The sequence below is a fragment of the Nyctereutes procyonoides genome, unplaced genomic scaffold, assembly GCF_905146905.1.
Source record: "Nyctereutes procyonoides isolate TBG_1078 unplaced genomic scaffold, NYPRO_anot_genome, whole genome shotgun sequence".
Taxonomy (NCBI): Eukaryota; Metazoa; Chordata; class Mammalia; order Carnivora; family Canidae; genus Nyctereutes; species Nyctereutes procyonoides.
The window spans coordinates 44,515,919-44,532,019 of NW_026575133.1; the positions used below are offsets into that span (position 1 = coordinate 44,515,919).

General features: G+C 40.0%; 1 long non-coding RNA gene and 1 other non-coding gene across 3 annotated transcripts in view; one reads left to right on the top strand and one right to left on the bottom strand.

The window, feature by feature from the left end:
- LOC129493674 (uncharacterized) overlaps positions 1–16,101 on the top strand; it is a 73,811-nt gene that overhangs the window by 12,082 nt on the left and 45,628 nt on the right. The window lies entirely within an intron of this gene.
- On the bottom strand, positions 6,324–6,556 carry LOC129493989 (small nucleolar RNA U89). Its single transcript, XR_008661262.1, has one exon. It is a non-coding gene; the product is annotated as a small nucleolar RNA U89 (small nucleolar RNA).

Consider the following 16,101-nt stretch of genomic DNA (forward strand, 5'->3'; position numbering starts at 1 on the left):
TTATTTCTTCTGACATATCTTCCAGTTTAAAAATTCTCTCTTCACCTAAGTCTTCTGTTAAACCCATTCATTGTGTTTACATTTTACTTCCTGTTTTTGTTGTAGGAGTTCTGGGGTTTTTAAAATCTCTTATGTCACTTTTTATAATTTCCTGTTCCATACAGATTTTTCCAAGTTCTTTTTTTAAAGATTTTATTGGCTTATTCATGAGAAACAGAGAGATAGAGAGAGAGAGACAGAGACAAGGCAGAGGGAGAAGCAGGCTCCGTGCAGGGAGCCTGACCTGGGACTTGATCCCGGGCTAAAGGCACTGCTAAACCACTGAACCACCCAGGCTGCCCCTCCAAGTTCTATTTAAAAAACAAATATTGCCTTATGCATAATAGGTATAGTTGTTTTTTGATTTGTGTCTGATGATTCCAAAATCTAATGTCACATAGGATCTATAGTTGTTGCTTATTGTTCTGCTGGATTTCACTCATGTCTTCTTGGTTCTTGTGCATCTGGTATCTTCAATAACATGACAAATATTCTATTTGAAAAGTATTTGTATAAATAATTTTAGGCCTATGATAATGAAAGCTTCTTCTGGGGAGGATTTTTGTTTTTGCTTCTGCAAGCAGATGCCTAAGATATCTTTCAGTCTACACCATCCTAAGCTCATTTTGTATTTTACCCAGTTTTTTTAGTTGTTTCATCATTGGAGGTTTGATTCAAACTGCATTGCTTACTATTACCTAAAGTATAAATTCAGGAAATAGTAGACTAATGGAGATCAGAGCTTCTCAAACTTTATGATACATACACATCAGCTGGTATCTTGTTACATGGTGGGACTGTCAACAGGAATACAGATTCTTATTCAATAGGTCTAGGGTAAGGACGAAAATTCTGCATTTTTACAGGATCTCAGGTGATGGATATGCTAAACTTGGAGTAACATGTATAAAGTTGGGTAGGCATATTGAGTGGGAGTTGGGAAGATGAAAATTCACAATAGATACATTCCAAGTGTAATTTCTAACCAATATACTACTCCAAACCAAACATACTTGAACCTTTCCTTGATAATATGTTAGACATCGAGCTACTAGAGAGATTGAGGCACATCCGAGAGTACCTGATGCAGTGGTACCTGATTTCAGCAGAGATGATTTGCAGGGAGGGAGAGGTTTATGAGTTAACCTGGGAATGATGACAGAGAATAGTATGATGTCTGCCTCCTACACTACATCCGGTGATCAAGTATCTAAGCCCTGTGTGTGATGGGTCTGCAGATGAAAGGTGAAGGAATGGTTTTCTTAGGAAACTATGTAAGACATAGGAGTATAAGTAGAAGACTATTTATCATTATCAGGACTTGCAGCTTTAAAGCTCCGAAAACCAACCTGAGACCAATCCTCAGTAACTGGTGCTAAATAGGCAGATTTGTAGAGTGGGTAATCCCCCTCAAGTTCAAGGACATGTTCAAGGCAGTCCAGAGCAAAATACCTCAAGTAAACTCAACTGGCAAGAAACACTTCCAGGGCACACACACACACATACACACATTTTAGCATCTAGAGACCAATACACATTAAATATCCAAATAAGGGGTAATTCTTAATTAATGGAGGTATATAGTGCATTGAAAAGTGCAAGATTTTTAAGAAGACCTTTTAGGGCTCAAATTCACACTCTATCATCACTGGTGGGGTCACTTTGGGTTAGTTACTTAGCTTCTTAAATTCCAGAAAGTTTGTGAAGCTTAAAAGTGATAACTATTACAAATTACTGGCATATATTAGGTCTTTAATGATAAATATAAATATCCTTACTTTTCCTTTCCCTCAGCAACAACTTAAAATACATCTAAATCCCAAGCACAGCTTTATCCACTTAGGCTTTTGATGAAATAAGAGCTGGAATATTTGGACAACAGATGCTCTAAAAAAATCAACATCATTAATGCATAACAATCCAAAGCCATGGGGCACCTGGGTGGCTCAGTGGTTGAGCATCTGCCTTTGGCTCAGGTTGTGATCCCCAGGTCCTGGAATCAAGTCATGCACCAGGTTCCCCCCCCCCCCAACACCTGCCCCGGGAACCTGCTTCTCCCTCTGCCTATGTCTCTGCCTCTCTCTCTGTCTCTCATGAGTAAATAAATAAAATCTTTAAAAAAAGAATTCAAAGCCATGGAAATGTAAGTCCTCTTCTCTTCACTTCTTTTTCAGAAAACTGATGCACCAGGCTGGGAGCCATGATTTATTTTGTCACACCATTCCAAAGTTAAAGGAAACAGACTTCGGATAATTAGCTAATAAATTTTATTCGTATTTAATAACCAAGGGAAAAAATCATTCTTCTATATCCTCAAAGTAGGCCATTCTTGGATTCTTTTAATACAAATGTGGCAAGCACAATTGATCAAAAAGTTTTATTATTTAGAGAAGACATAAATGCCAAAATATAAATATAATTTTCCCCTCTATTCTCACTCTGACCAGTTCAGACATATTTATTAATAATTACTTGTGGAAACATAATTCACAACGCTGATCTTCCTAGAACAATAGTGCATTTACTTATCTCAACGGTACCACATGCTGATGCTTGTCCAGCATTCTTGGAAATAATTATTAAGCATCAATATGGTAAGTTTAAAGTCACAAAGAATCTACTTTAAATACTGAAAAGTACACTTGCAAATTAACCTCTCTCAAAATGTTCTCAGCAAAACTCTGAATTCAAAGAATACTTTTTTTATACTGGAAATTGTTAATGAAAAAAATATATTTTATAACATACTCAGCTGGGCTTAGGAAAATACATATTTTATAACAGATATTCAATTGAGCATGCAAACATTGACTGCTCCAGCATTTCCATATAGAAAGTGCAATTTAGTAGGAAAAAAAAATCTTAAGGCAAAAGCACACTGACATTATAGACCATTTGTGTTTAGTTAATAGGTCTTTTGGCAAAGGTGGGGGATCTTCCAGCCCCTCAAACCCCTTGTCATTCCTGGTCTGCAAATATATTTTTTAAACTTTTTGTTTAAGATTTATTTATTTGAGAGAGAAAGAGTGAGACTGAACATGAGCAGGGGGAGGGGAGAGGGAGAGCATCTCAAGCAGACTCCTGGTGAGCTCAGAGCCTCACAAGGAGCTCCATCTCTCGAGCCTGAGAGCATGACCTGAGCAGAAATTGAGAGTCAGACAATCTGCTGAGCCATCAGGCACCCCTGCAAATATATTTTCTTTCATGGAAAAGAAGGGGTGGCCCTTATGAAGAAACCTGCTCTGTAGATGTTTCTACTCTCATCAATTATTCCTGCAAAAAGGAAAAATATGTTAGAGTTGCCATTTGAGCATCCTTCTTCTGGCAATAAATAGAATTTGTGAATGGTTTATATATGCCTCTTGGTTCAGATCTCAATATGAACACCAAGAGAAAATCTGAAGATTGTTAGGCTCAAACAAAAGGAGTATGGAAGTGTTAACTTTCACAATCCCACATAAAATATCCTCTAAGGGCCCTGTAAGAAGTTTAACCTTTGATGATGAACTTGGCTGCCTGATGGATTTCATTTGGACACCACTTTTGCTGTTAAGTAAACACCTAAGCATCACTGTACTCGGGCATCCTGGGAACACCAAAGCTAAGTACAAGGTCCCCGGAAAAGCACTCTTGTATATCAAAAACTACAATACACAAAGGCTAGACGTTCTTTGTACCTCTTTTTCTTCTCTTTTATTGTGGTTAATGATATCTTTCTTTGATCATGTGCAATTTTATAATTACATGAAGTGTGTGTGGGTGGGTGGATGAGCATATATGATTTGGATATTCCCTATGAGGAAATGCTAGCTCTTGATACAAAATGGCCCCTGCAGAATTATGGCAGAAGCATAAACAATAGTCCATGGATTGATTGCTTCAAACTGGAGACTTTCATCAGAAGACCCAAGCACAAAAGAACAATCTTCTAGAGCTCTGTGATGGCTCATTGGTCATACCAAGCTGTATGACCAAGTTTTGATTTTACTTATTAAATATCTAAAATTCCTGTTATTCATCCGTCTTCCTTATTTTAGAGCTAAAGACTTTAGCCCAGTTAAAATTACATCTTTACTATTGGTTCATCTTTTAATAATATACACAAGTGGCTGAAGATTTATCAAAAGAGATTGCTAAAGTAACTTAGGGCAGTTTCCACGTGGCAACACATTTGTCATTGTGTTTTTTGATAGAGTTAAGTATTAACATCATATTTAAAAATCAAAACCGTACATTTGTCAAACCAGATATCTAAAAAAACAAGGTGCCTCAAGCTGAAAATTCCTTTGAATTCACAATAAGCTCCTCTTTGACATAACTTCCAAATGAATTAAATAAAAAGATAAAAAAATAAAATTAAAAAAAAAAACATGAACTAGGCCAAAAAACAAAGTCAGGAGGCCCAATTTCAAATATTGCCTAGAATGCTTCATTGGTCTTGTCTTAATTTGCTTTTAGGTGGTACCATTTTAGAAATGTCAACACCAAATTTATGTAAAAAGAGTATCAAGTTCATGCAGCAAATTGAAAGAGTTAATGAGTACTTCAATCTCCTTTTCTTTGAGTAGATGTTAAAAAAAATTCTCTCAAGGTGAAACAAGTGAAGATTCAAATAAGCAGTGGATGAACTTGACAATTGTTAAACAAATATTTAAGTTTCCCTCACACAAAAGACATTGGGTGATAGGTGCAAGCCCCCAGACTTCCATGGAGGCAGCTCCATGGCTCAAGACAAACTAGTCAGTCTACCCATAAAATGCAAGATTTCCAAGTCAGACAAAGTAAATGCTGTTAACCACCTTGGCTTTGGCCACTGCCTTGATTTGGCTACAGAATAACTGTTGTAAGTCCATCTGATTGCATTATTCAGAGATGATAGCTTCAATACCTACACTTTCCAATGTGGTAAGTGGTAGTCATTTATGGCTATTGAGTATTTGGAATGTGGGCAGTGTGTCTTGATAAAGTGAAGTTTTGATTTTACTTATTAATTTGACGCTAACAATACAGAGTTGTTAGCAGAATTAATGAATTTATTTAACTTGGACAAATGTAATTTTGAAACAGATGCTTTTGCCTCAAAGCCAAATCAATTCTTCCAATAAAGATAAACCACGTCTATCAATGTGGGTGCAACTTTATAAAGGAAAATGATTACTCGGTATTCAATTTAGTTATTGAGCAACTTTTAAATGTGGTTGGGACAATTTAGATATGTGAGTCTAAACTTTTCAACTGGAAATTTTATGAGATCTAAATATAAATCAACTATTTCCAATGAAAATGTAACATCTGGATAAAGATGTGTCTGCCGCAATGCCACTCTGTTATAGAAATGTTCTCATTCTCATCTGTCCTGGAGAGAGGTTCACAGATTGTTCACCCTCTGGAAGCCTATTAGTAAACCTCTCTGACGAGGTAGCTACATCTCACATAGGAAGCCCTGGGAAATGCAGAAGCTTGCGGGTCACTGGTAAGATTCTTGAGAGGCCCTGACCATAGGGAAGCCCGTCCTCTTTTATAAGCAAGCTTCTGATCTTCAGATCTGGAATGTGTGGTGACAGTGCTGCCCAGTGGTACATATCAGACCAGGGAAGTAATCCTGGGACTACATTACTGATTCTCCACAGAACCTCACCAGGTTCATTGCAAATAGACTTTTTATTTTTTAGTATAAGTAATAAAAATTTATTAAGAATTCCGAGGATGGTGGTTCTTGCACCCAACCTGGAGAGAAGAACCAACACTGTAGGAAATCACTCACTCAGAAATCACACTGTCCCAACACCTCTGGCCAACACAGGGAGGAGCAAAATCATTCCCCCAGAATTTTGGTCAGGCTCTGTTCACCCATGAAGGGTTGGGAGGACAGATGTAGAAGGGACCATCGCATGATACTGGGGGTGGGATGGGGGTATGCTACACCCCAAGCTGGCTCCTCAAAAATCAGGGGAGAAACAGATCAACTTCTTCTCTGGAGTGGCGTTCCTGGTCACCAGGCTCATTTCTTACCCTTAATGAGGTTGTCACTGCCCCGAGTAAAACTTTCATCCTGTAGGTTCAGGACAAGGTTGTCATCAGTGAGATAGATATGGTTCTGCAATGTAGCGATTGTCTTGGAGATATTCTGAGCTGCCTGGATCTTGTGCAGTTCGATCTAGCCAGAGTTGTTTCTCAGGGCTCCTCCAAAGTGAGAAGGTTGGGGTTAAGAGTTCACACAAGGCCCAATCTCAATCCTGGCCCCATCCTTACTCCTCTAGCCCCTCTCTGGGCTGTCAAGGCTGTGCTCAGATGGCTCATGCCTGGTCCCACTCTGGTCCCCACCTGTAGGCCCCCGTGCAGGAAGCTGCCAGGAACCGGAGGCAAGGCCAGCAGTGCTATTGATCTGCCTTACAGTGAGAGCCAGGCCTCAGGCACCCCCCCCCAAACAAGTAGACTTTTTAATGGGGGACTTTCTGGAAGGCTTCTTTGCCTTTTTATTTGGTCTAAAAGAGAAAGTCTGAAGAGATGAGGGTCAGTGGGTATTTGGGTGTCTGTGGTATCATAGGGAGCTTCTCTTTACCAATCCTGTCACTGCAGTTGGGATCACACAGGTCTCACAGCGATAGGGCTCTGTCCTTCCACTCCCAGGCACCATGAATCTGAGAAGCTTAAACCTGCAGAGCTAATGAGCTGAGAAGCATCTGCCTGGAGATTTGGAAAAGTAGATCCACTACACACACACACACACACACACACACACACACACACACAGAATCACACACAATCTCTCTGAAAGAGAAGAAAAAGATGTATGTGAATTCCCTGAATATCTAATAAGCTCTTACTATTTGCCAGTTATTGAGCTAAATGCAGAGAGATACTAAACCAAATTAACTAGATCCTATTAATAAGCCATTCAGAGAGAATGGCTGCCCTGGACATTTGCCTAGACCGATAGCAGACTTTGCATAAGTGAGAAATAAATTTCTATTTATTAAACTCCTGAGAATTGTGAAGTTTTTTTTTTTATTTAATTGCAGCTTGACCTTATCTATCCCAAGATGGCTAACTAACACATGGCCCTTGCCTGTGACAGGTCCATAATCCAGGAAGGTAACTTCAAGTCTTTATTTCAGTGGCTTCAGTAAGCACTAATTCTTTAACTAAAATAACTAGTTCTAACTTATAGAGGTATTTACTTCCAAGGGTAATGAAAATTTTATCAATATCAAAACATGTATGAAACAAGACAACTAGGAAATTCAAGTTCCTTAAAGCAGCTGTTCTTTGCTCTGGCTATGTGTTAGAATTACGTGGGAGAATTTTTCCAAAATGCCAGTGCCAGAGCCCTAACCTCCAGAGATTTCAATTTCATTAGCCCAGATTATGGTTCAGGCATTAGTATCTTTTATCAAGATTTCTAGTTTAAGATTCAGTGAATTTGATAGTTGTATCAAGCTCCTGGGATACAGTCTTATAAGTTAAGTTTTAAAAGTGAACATTAAATTTAACTCTAAACTTCCAGCTAAACAAAAGAAAATAGAAATCCTTTTCTCCTTCCTGAAACTTATTGTGATATATTTACATAATTTATCTAATGTTTTTCCCTGTGATGGTCAGTTTTATGTGTCAACAGTCCCCCGTTATTCAATCAAACACTTGCTATGCAAGGCGCTGTAAAGGTAATTCATAGAGATGATTAAAGTCCATAATCAGGGGCTCCTGGGTGGTGGCTCAGTCACTTAAGTGTCTGACTCTTGATTTCAGCTCAGGTCATGACCTCAGAGTCCTGAGATCAAGCCTGGAGTTGGGCTCCATGCTCCCATGGGGAGTCTGCTTCTCTCCTTCTCCCTCTCCCTCTACCCCTTTCCCTGCTCTCTCTCTCTAAAATAAGTAAATAAATTTTTAAAAAATAAAGTCAAAATCAGCTAACCTTAAGTAAGGAATGTGAAGTCATCTGAATGGGCCTGATCCAATGAGTTAAAAAATCTTAAGAGCAGAACCGAGGCTTCTCAAGTCTACCCATGAACAGCCCCTTCAGCTTGCACCTGAGAATTTCACCGAGCTCATCCTGATGGCCTGCCCTGAGGCTTTCAGACTTTTCCTGTGAGCCCCTAAATCATCTGAGCCTTGCATTAAATCTCTTAATATAGATCTCCTACCAATTCTGTTTCCCTGACTGAATATTAATACACCCCAACCTTCAAGGCAGAGGTATCGGTGTTATTCATTATGAATCCCAGTACCTAGCAACATGCATGGTCCCTAGAAGGCACCAACAAACACTTAGCAAGTGAGTAAGTGAATGAATGAACCATCTGGTTGAGGAAGTAAAGCATGCAACATAAAGAGTGGGTCATGATGGACGACAACTGCTATGGAATTCTGCATAAGGAGAAAGCACGTCCACCCATGGTGATCAGGGAAGAAGCTGAGGTGGCAGGATGGAAATTCAGGAAGCAAAGTATAGAGACCAGAAATGGCAGATGCAGACATATTATATAAGCTAGACTAGACAAAGAATTTATGTGAGCAAACAGATAATGAATTGGGAAGAATCAAGCACACCCAGATTTTGCAGGACTAAATGCAGAACTCTAAAGGCACCTGGGTGGCTCAGTGGCTAAGCATCTGCTTCGGCTCAGGTCATGATCCCAAGGTCCTGGGATCGAACGCCACTTCAGGATCTCTGCTCAGCTGGGAGTCTGCTTCTCTCTCTCTCCCTCTGCCCCTCCCCCTGCTTATGCTTGTTCTCTCTCTCACTCTGTGTCAAATAAATATGTTTTAAAAGTGCATAACTCTAATCCCTTAACAAGCCGTGGCTCTCTGTCTCTCTCTTCAAGATTCAAAAACTGTTCTCTGAATGAATTTTATTTGCAGGCTAAAATTAGGAAGAAGAAAAAAGTGAAGCTCCTCTGGTGAAGAAAGATGGGAAGGACAGGGTTCTCACTCACTCGTGTGGATGCCTTTAAGAAACCCCTAAAGAGGGGCACCTGGGTGACTCAGTGGTTGATCATCTGCCTTTGGCTCAGGGCATGATCTTGGGGTCCTGGGATCGAGTCTGACACTATGCTCCACACAAAGAGCCTGCTTCTTCTTCTGCCTATGTCTCTACCTCTCTCTGTGCCTCTCATGAATAAATAAATAAAGTCATTTTTTAAAAAAAGAAACCCCTAAATAACAGCTAATATCCCATAAAGCATCTGTTGAAAATCAATGCTAAAGTAACAGGCCATATCAGCATTAGTTCACTCATCTAAGCAGTGTGTCAGTCATTCATGTTAGAGCCCTCTATCACACCCAAGTCCTGGAGAAGCTGGGGGTGAAGAGAAGACTATGTCTGTTGGTGGTGGGCCCAGCATGAGCAGCAATGATCATGCTCCTGAGGTCATGAGAGGCCTTCTAAGAGCTTTGTTCCAAAGGCAATTCATCCCTGATAGAGGAGACAGAGTTTTGTAAAAACTGTGGATCTGTGCTTACTTGGTCTTTCTCTGACCTCACCTCTCCTCCATGGAGTTATGCCTGAGCCCTGGAGAGAGGAGGGAAAAATGAAATACTCATCGTAAAAATCTCTGAAACACTGGGAAAAGGGCACGTGGCAAACTGCAACACTGAGGCAGGGCCAAAGGGTATCCTCTTCACTCCAAGTGGAACATCTTCTAAAAATGGAAAATGAGAGAATGTCACCTGTCGGAGGAGGGAAAGGTGAGGGTCATTGAGGACAGAGGCTGGAATACTTGTCACTTCACCTGAATTCCTGTCTTAAAAGAGACAGACAGACTGGCAAACGAAAGTGGCCCAAGGACACTCTGGTCTACCTGGATGGTTCACTTTGCAATACAGACTTTCCAATTTTACCCCTGACCTTCTCACTTCCAAGGCCCTGGACTCTTTCTAGTTAAAGATCTCCTCATTACCCAGAAGAGCTTCTACAGGGACGGTTTTCTAAAAGACTTGTTCTGGTGGTTAGTCCTCCCATAGCTGTGTCTGTTCACTGCATGGGCCATATCTCATAGCAAATCAACAGACCTGTGCTCACTGCCACTGTCAACTTTGACTTCAGTCCTTTTGTCCTGGTCTTTCTGGAAACCTCAGGCCAGAACCTCTTATAGGAGGTGCCTTCTCCACACCTTTGCTGTGCAGCTAAACACTTTGGGAGATAATTGCATAATCCCAGTACAGATGGCTACACACCTCTGTAGTTCTGACTCTGGTGCTGTGCGTCAGCCTTTCTAATTTTCTTCAGTGACCATCAAAAAAATAATTAAAAAAAAAAAAAGGCCAACATCCCTCAGTGTTTAAGGACCTCATTCTCAGCAGACCTCCCTATACAAAGTCATCAGGCATTTATCAGGTGAGGCTTCCAGTTGCTACTGCTTTGACATCAATATAACAAAACTACTCCACTGTAAGTCTGAACACAGCCAAGCACAAAAATGACCAAACAGCCCACTTTCCTGCTAGTAGGAGTAGTTCCTTTCCCTCACCAATTACATAAAATTTACCAATTATATAAAAGTGATAACTATACCCATTCATAGCATTACCCCCACTTCCTTACAGCATCTAATTTAGAGCAAAGAGCAAGGTCCCTAACACTCCCCCAAAGAACCTAACAGAATCCCAAACCCTGTAATAAATCTTCTCTAGAATTCCTTTTCTAAGAGGCTCCTTGATTCCCCAGGGGGTGCATTATCCCTCCAAGGAGCAATTGACCTAATCTGTTCTTTGGCAGGAAGGCACTGAAATAGGAATTACTGGTATCATGGTTGTTAGGTTTTGTGCTAAGTACTTTACACGCATTACCCATTTAATCTTTTGATAACAGTGACCATTTTGCCCGCTGTGGACATAGAAACACTAAGACTGAATGGAATGTAAAAGCTCATCCGGGTCACAGATCCAGCATGATGGATGAAGGCACTGAGGAATCTGTCTCTGGAGCTCATGCTCTTCATGATTTTAGAAATAGCAAACCACAAAATCAGCAAAACTAATTTCTGCCCCACATCACCCCCTCCAGTCTCAGAACATGGGTTGTTTTTCTTTCAATGTCAACCTCTCCTTCTGTCTGTTCTTTGACCACCTCTTCTGTCTCCTTTAATACTTGGCTCCACCAAGTTTCAATTTCCTTCTAATCCTTCAACCATCTTTTTGCCACTAAAACAAGTTTCTCAGTCTAAAATCAGGCATAAGCTTCGTTCATTCTAAAAACAAGCCTCTGTTACCTCTGATGACCCAATGGCCCCTTCCATCTTTTTTCATCTTCAACCCCAGTCCTGGAAATCTAGTCTTTATTTTCAAGAATAATGTAATTCAAAATTATAAAATAGGCATACAAAAATGGAATTTGGGAGAGAGACATTTTCTACATTGGAGGGGTAAGCATGGGTGACAGGGGTCAGAGAAGAGCTCAAGGAAGAAATTATATCTGGGGTAAAGTATAAAACATGGAACCGAGGGTGGAAGGGGGAGGTGTTTCCTAGCTAGAGATACAAGAAAAGGAGTTTTAGGGTAGATAAGTGTCCCCTTCCCCCAAAAGTCATGTGTTGAAAACTAACCCCCAATGTGATGGTATTAGAAGGTGGCACCTTTGGGAGGTAACTAGGTCATGAAGGTGGAACCCTCATGAATGGGAGTATATGCCCTTATGAAAAAGACCCCAGAGAGCTCCCCATCCCATCACCACATGAGGACATGGCAAGAAAATGGCCATCTATGAATGAAGAAGTAGGCTCTCGCCAGACACTGCATGTGTTGGTGCCTTGATCTTGGCTTTTCCAGCCTCTAACGCTGTGAGAAATAAATTTCTGGTGTTTATAACTCCTACCCCCACCCCCAGTCTATGGTGTTCTTTCATAGTAGCCAAGTGGTGTAAGTAAAGTCACAGACAGAGGAAAGCCTGGTCCATTTTTGAGACCTGATGAGTGGACTAGTTATCTGCTGTATTAGTCAGCTCAGGCTACCAAAACAGAACACCACAAACTAGGTGGCTTAAGACACAGAAATGCATTTCTCAAAGTTCTAGAGTCTAGAATTCCAAGGTCAAGCTGTTGAGATGTTTAGTTTCTTGCTGGGCTCCTCTTCTTGGCTTGGCTATCTGCTCGCTATCTCTTCACATGGTCTTTACTCTGTGCATGTGCATTCCTGTTGTCTCTTTGTGGGTACAAATTTATCCTTTGGACACTAGTCAAATTGGATTTGGAACCATCTCAAAGACCTTAACATAATCACCTCTTAAAGATTAGGCTAGAAATGTAGATTAGGACCAGCTCACAGACACCTTAGAATGTGAGAATGGGAGATTTGAATGAACTATATGAATGCCTGACATGACATCACCTCATTAGACTGTTCAAAATTGAAGGTGAGACCTGCTAACATGATTCATTACTAATAAATTATCTATATAGGTTATAATGTATATTTTGCAGCAACTAACTTCCCTCAAGAGAGGCTTCTTTTCAGATATATATATTTATATTCTTCTATTTCTATCCTCCTGTTCAAACCAAATCTGAAAGACCCTATAGATATTTATAAAATTGTCTGAAACAAAATGTTTACATTTAGCCAATGCTTAAAAAGTTTTTTTGTGATTAATACTTGCAAGCATAAACTCAAATGCATAAGAAAGCAGCTGAGGCTATTCTAAATATAGGCCACCTGCTTTTCCCAAGGGAGTCAGTAAAATCTGAGTGGCTTAGAGAAGCACATTCTGGAAGGGAGGGCTCCGGCCTTCAGAAAGGCAGAGAGGCTGCCCTTGCTCTCAACCACGAGGGCAGTTCATGCAAGATTGTCTTTCCTATCAGCACCCCCATCAGCACTGATTCCAACTTTGCAATGGCTCATTCTCAATGGAGCAATGCAAGGTCAAGGACACTTACTGACTGCCAGCCATACCACAGCTTTTGAGCTGATTTTTCTTCATGTGTAGTATCTCACTTCAATCTATAGCTATATGTCCATTTTATGGATAAGGAAACAAACCCAGGAAGGTTAAATGACTTATCCAGAATAGTAGAATGATGAGGTGAACACTGTCTCATCCCAAAGTGCACACTCTTTGCCACACACCATGTTAAGTGGAGGTTGTCTTCCGTGATCATGTAGGTCAAGGTATCATCACCAGTTTTTGGAATCCTGCCTTCTGTCCTTTGCCCTCTGTAGGAGGAGGTCAGCAGGCTGCAGTAATGGGTTTCAGGCCACCATCAAGGACCTTTCTGAGAGCAAACATGGATATAAAATCCCTCACCTTGCACATATACAGCAATATATTAGGGTGAACAATATGAAATTACTTTCTGGAGAACAAAATTTGTCGAAATTGGCAATTTCATATGACTCGACCAAATTGATTATTCATGGTAATAGCTCAAGAGTTAATAACTCTAACAGCTACTCTACTTTCCATTGGAGATTTTCTAGCTTGGAAAATAATTGTACATGCTCTTTTGCCTGAGGCACACCTAGAAAACAAGTCTTTTCCTGTCTGGGGAAAAACACCCAGCGTCATCGTCCACTACAGGAATACACACTCCTCCAGGAAAACAGGGAGAAACCACATCTAAATTGAACAGAAATTCAGGCATTCCTCCTCGAATTGCTATTTCTGTAATTAAAGATGAGAATTTGTCCAAGAAATACTTGCAATTAACAAAATGTTTCAGAAGTTGAAAAATACTAACCTAGGCACCACATCACAAAAGATCCAAGGGTATTATTGCACATTTATCGTAAGTCCAAACCCAAAATGTTACTGGGAACATACTGGAAATGACAACAGGAAGCATGTCTGTGGTCACTCGTATTGAAGGGCCACTGGCTTCTTTGACAGTATAAATTATTAAAATCCAAATTTGGGGGCTTTTGTTAATCCCTCTAATATCTATAAGTCAGTAAAATTGTAATGGGCACCTCAGAACGCCCGGGGGACTGTTTTCACCTTTAAGATAATTTTGAGAAGTAATTGATAAATTCCTTCTAATTTTCCTAATAAGAACATCTCAAGTACTGAGAGGAGGGTTTCAAGAATTTTGCAACGCCACTTAATTAATGGCATTTGCGCTGTGCTTCAGCAGTGATTTCCATAGCTATGCAGGCTGGACAAGGCTTTACATAGAAGTACACAGTTTTGAAATAGGGGAAAAATACAGAAAAACTGGGCTGATTCATGGACACAGCATGTTTATTAAGCTGAATTTATTCTGTTCCCTATTAATTTCTTAGGATAAGGGGAATTGGAAGGGTTTTGTCTGTTGCAGGGATGCCTCAAACCATAATAAATTATTAAGAAAATTTGCCTTAAGTGTGGAAATTCTTGTTCAATTCTTAAATACTTTATTTTTTAAAGATTTTATTTATTTAAGAGAGAGAGGAGAGAGAGAACAAGCAGGGAGGGGGCAGAGGGAGAGGGAGAAGCAGACTCCTCACTGAGCAGGGAGCCCGATGTGGGGCTCCATCCAGGACCCTGGGATCATGACCTGAGCCGAAGGAAGACACATTACTCACTGAATCACCCAGATGCCCTCAATTCTTAAATCCTTTAAGTCTAAATCATTGAGGCAGCAACTACAAATAATATTATCTACCCCTTAATTGAATGTCTATGATATGTCAACCTCATTATGTATCAGTTAACTTACTTAATCCTCACAAACTCCTCCCATAGTATTATTAGTCCTATTTTATAGATGAGAAAATGGAGCCAAGGGGTGTTTGAATTTTCAAAGTCCCACATCCAAGAAGTGGTTGAACAGGAGATTAAAACAGGCATTCTGATTCCCGAACCCATGTTTCTAATTTCCAAAATATTTTCCTTCGTGAGAAACTGTCTGTCGTGGCAACCACCTCACCAAATAAGGGATATTATGACAGTTTGATGTTAACAAAGCACTACTGCCTCCCATTTATTCCAGGAAATAGCCACCACAGGGGAAAAAAAAAAAAAAAAAAACAGAAAACAAACCTCTTCCCACACAACACTGAGCAATCCTTCTTTTGAAATGTCCTCAAGCTTTTTGCGCCCTTGCAGCCAACCAAGAACAGATATCTGAGGACCAATTAGAAAGTCGCCTCATTTCCAAAGCACACATTTTTATAGAACACTTGTCACAGACTCAGTATTTCATCTTTTTAACTCTATGAAACTGACTTTCCTTTGCAACTTTAAACTCCTACTGGAATGGAAGTGATAGATGGCTTTCCTTGCCACAAATTTATGAATAAGAAGCCTTGGTTAATTTAGTCTTAGGCCTACTTTTGTCTCTGATAACCCCACATAAATGAGTTTGACACTTGATTTATGGTTATTTTAAAGTAACTCAAATTCAAAGTATTCACAATTTCTAAACTCTCAACCCAATGAAATCATGACAAACTTTATTAGAACATAAAAAGAATCCATGTTATACTCTGATCAGGTATTACCATTTAAAAAGACACAACTGAATGTTGGATTCTTCGCTAGATTGTGTTGTTTTAAAATAATTAAGACTGGTTTCCCACAGAGGGATCTATAGAGAAAAAAAAGAACTATTTCTCATTCACCTTACTGGTCTGAGTCCTCATAGATAGAAACATGTCTCTATGCTGCATCAAGAGTAATGAAATCTGTCATTTGCCCCAGATATGCCAAGATGGTCCTAAGTTTAAACCATAGCAAAATCTGAGCATTGTTATATATCCCCACATAACCTGGATTTTTAAAGGACATAGAATTAAAAAGTTTACTCTTTATACTGTTTGTTTGAAGCAACAATTCATCTGCCAAAAGATAAACACTGCCACCTGCTGAGGTAAGATAATAAAGGCATGCAAGCTTATGCACTTTTAAAACAGCAACATTTTCTACTTTCATTAGTGAGAGAATTACTTCATTAAGATCTCACAGTCTTGGAGCACCTGGGTGGCTCAGCGGGTTGAGTTTCTAACGTGGTTTTGGCTCAGGTTGTGATCTCAGAGTCATGGGATGGAGCCCACATTGGGGCCCCCACTAGGCTTGGAAGTCTGCTTGAGACTCTTTCCCTCTCCCTCTCCTTCCCCCACTGTGTACCTTCTTCCACTCTATCTCGTTCTGTC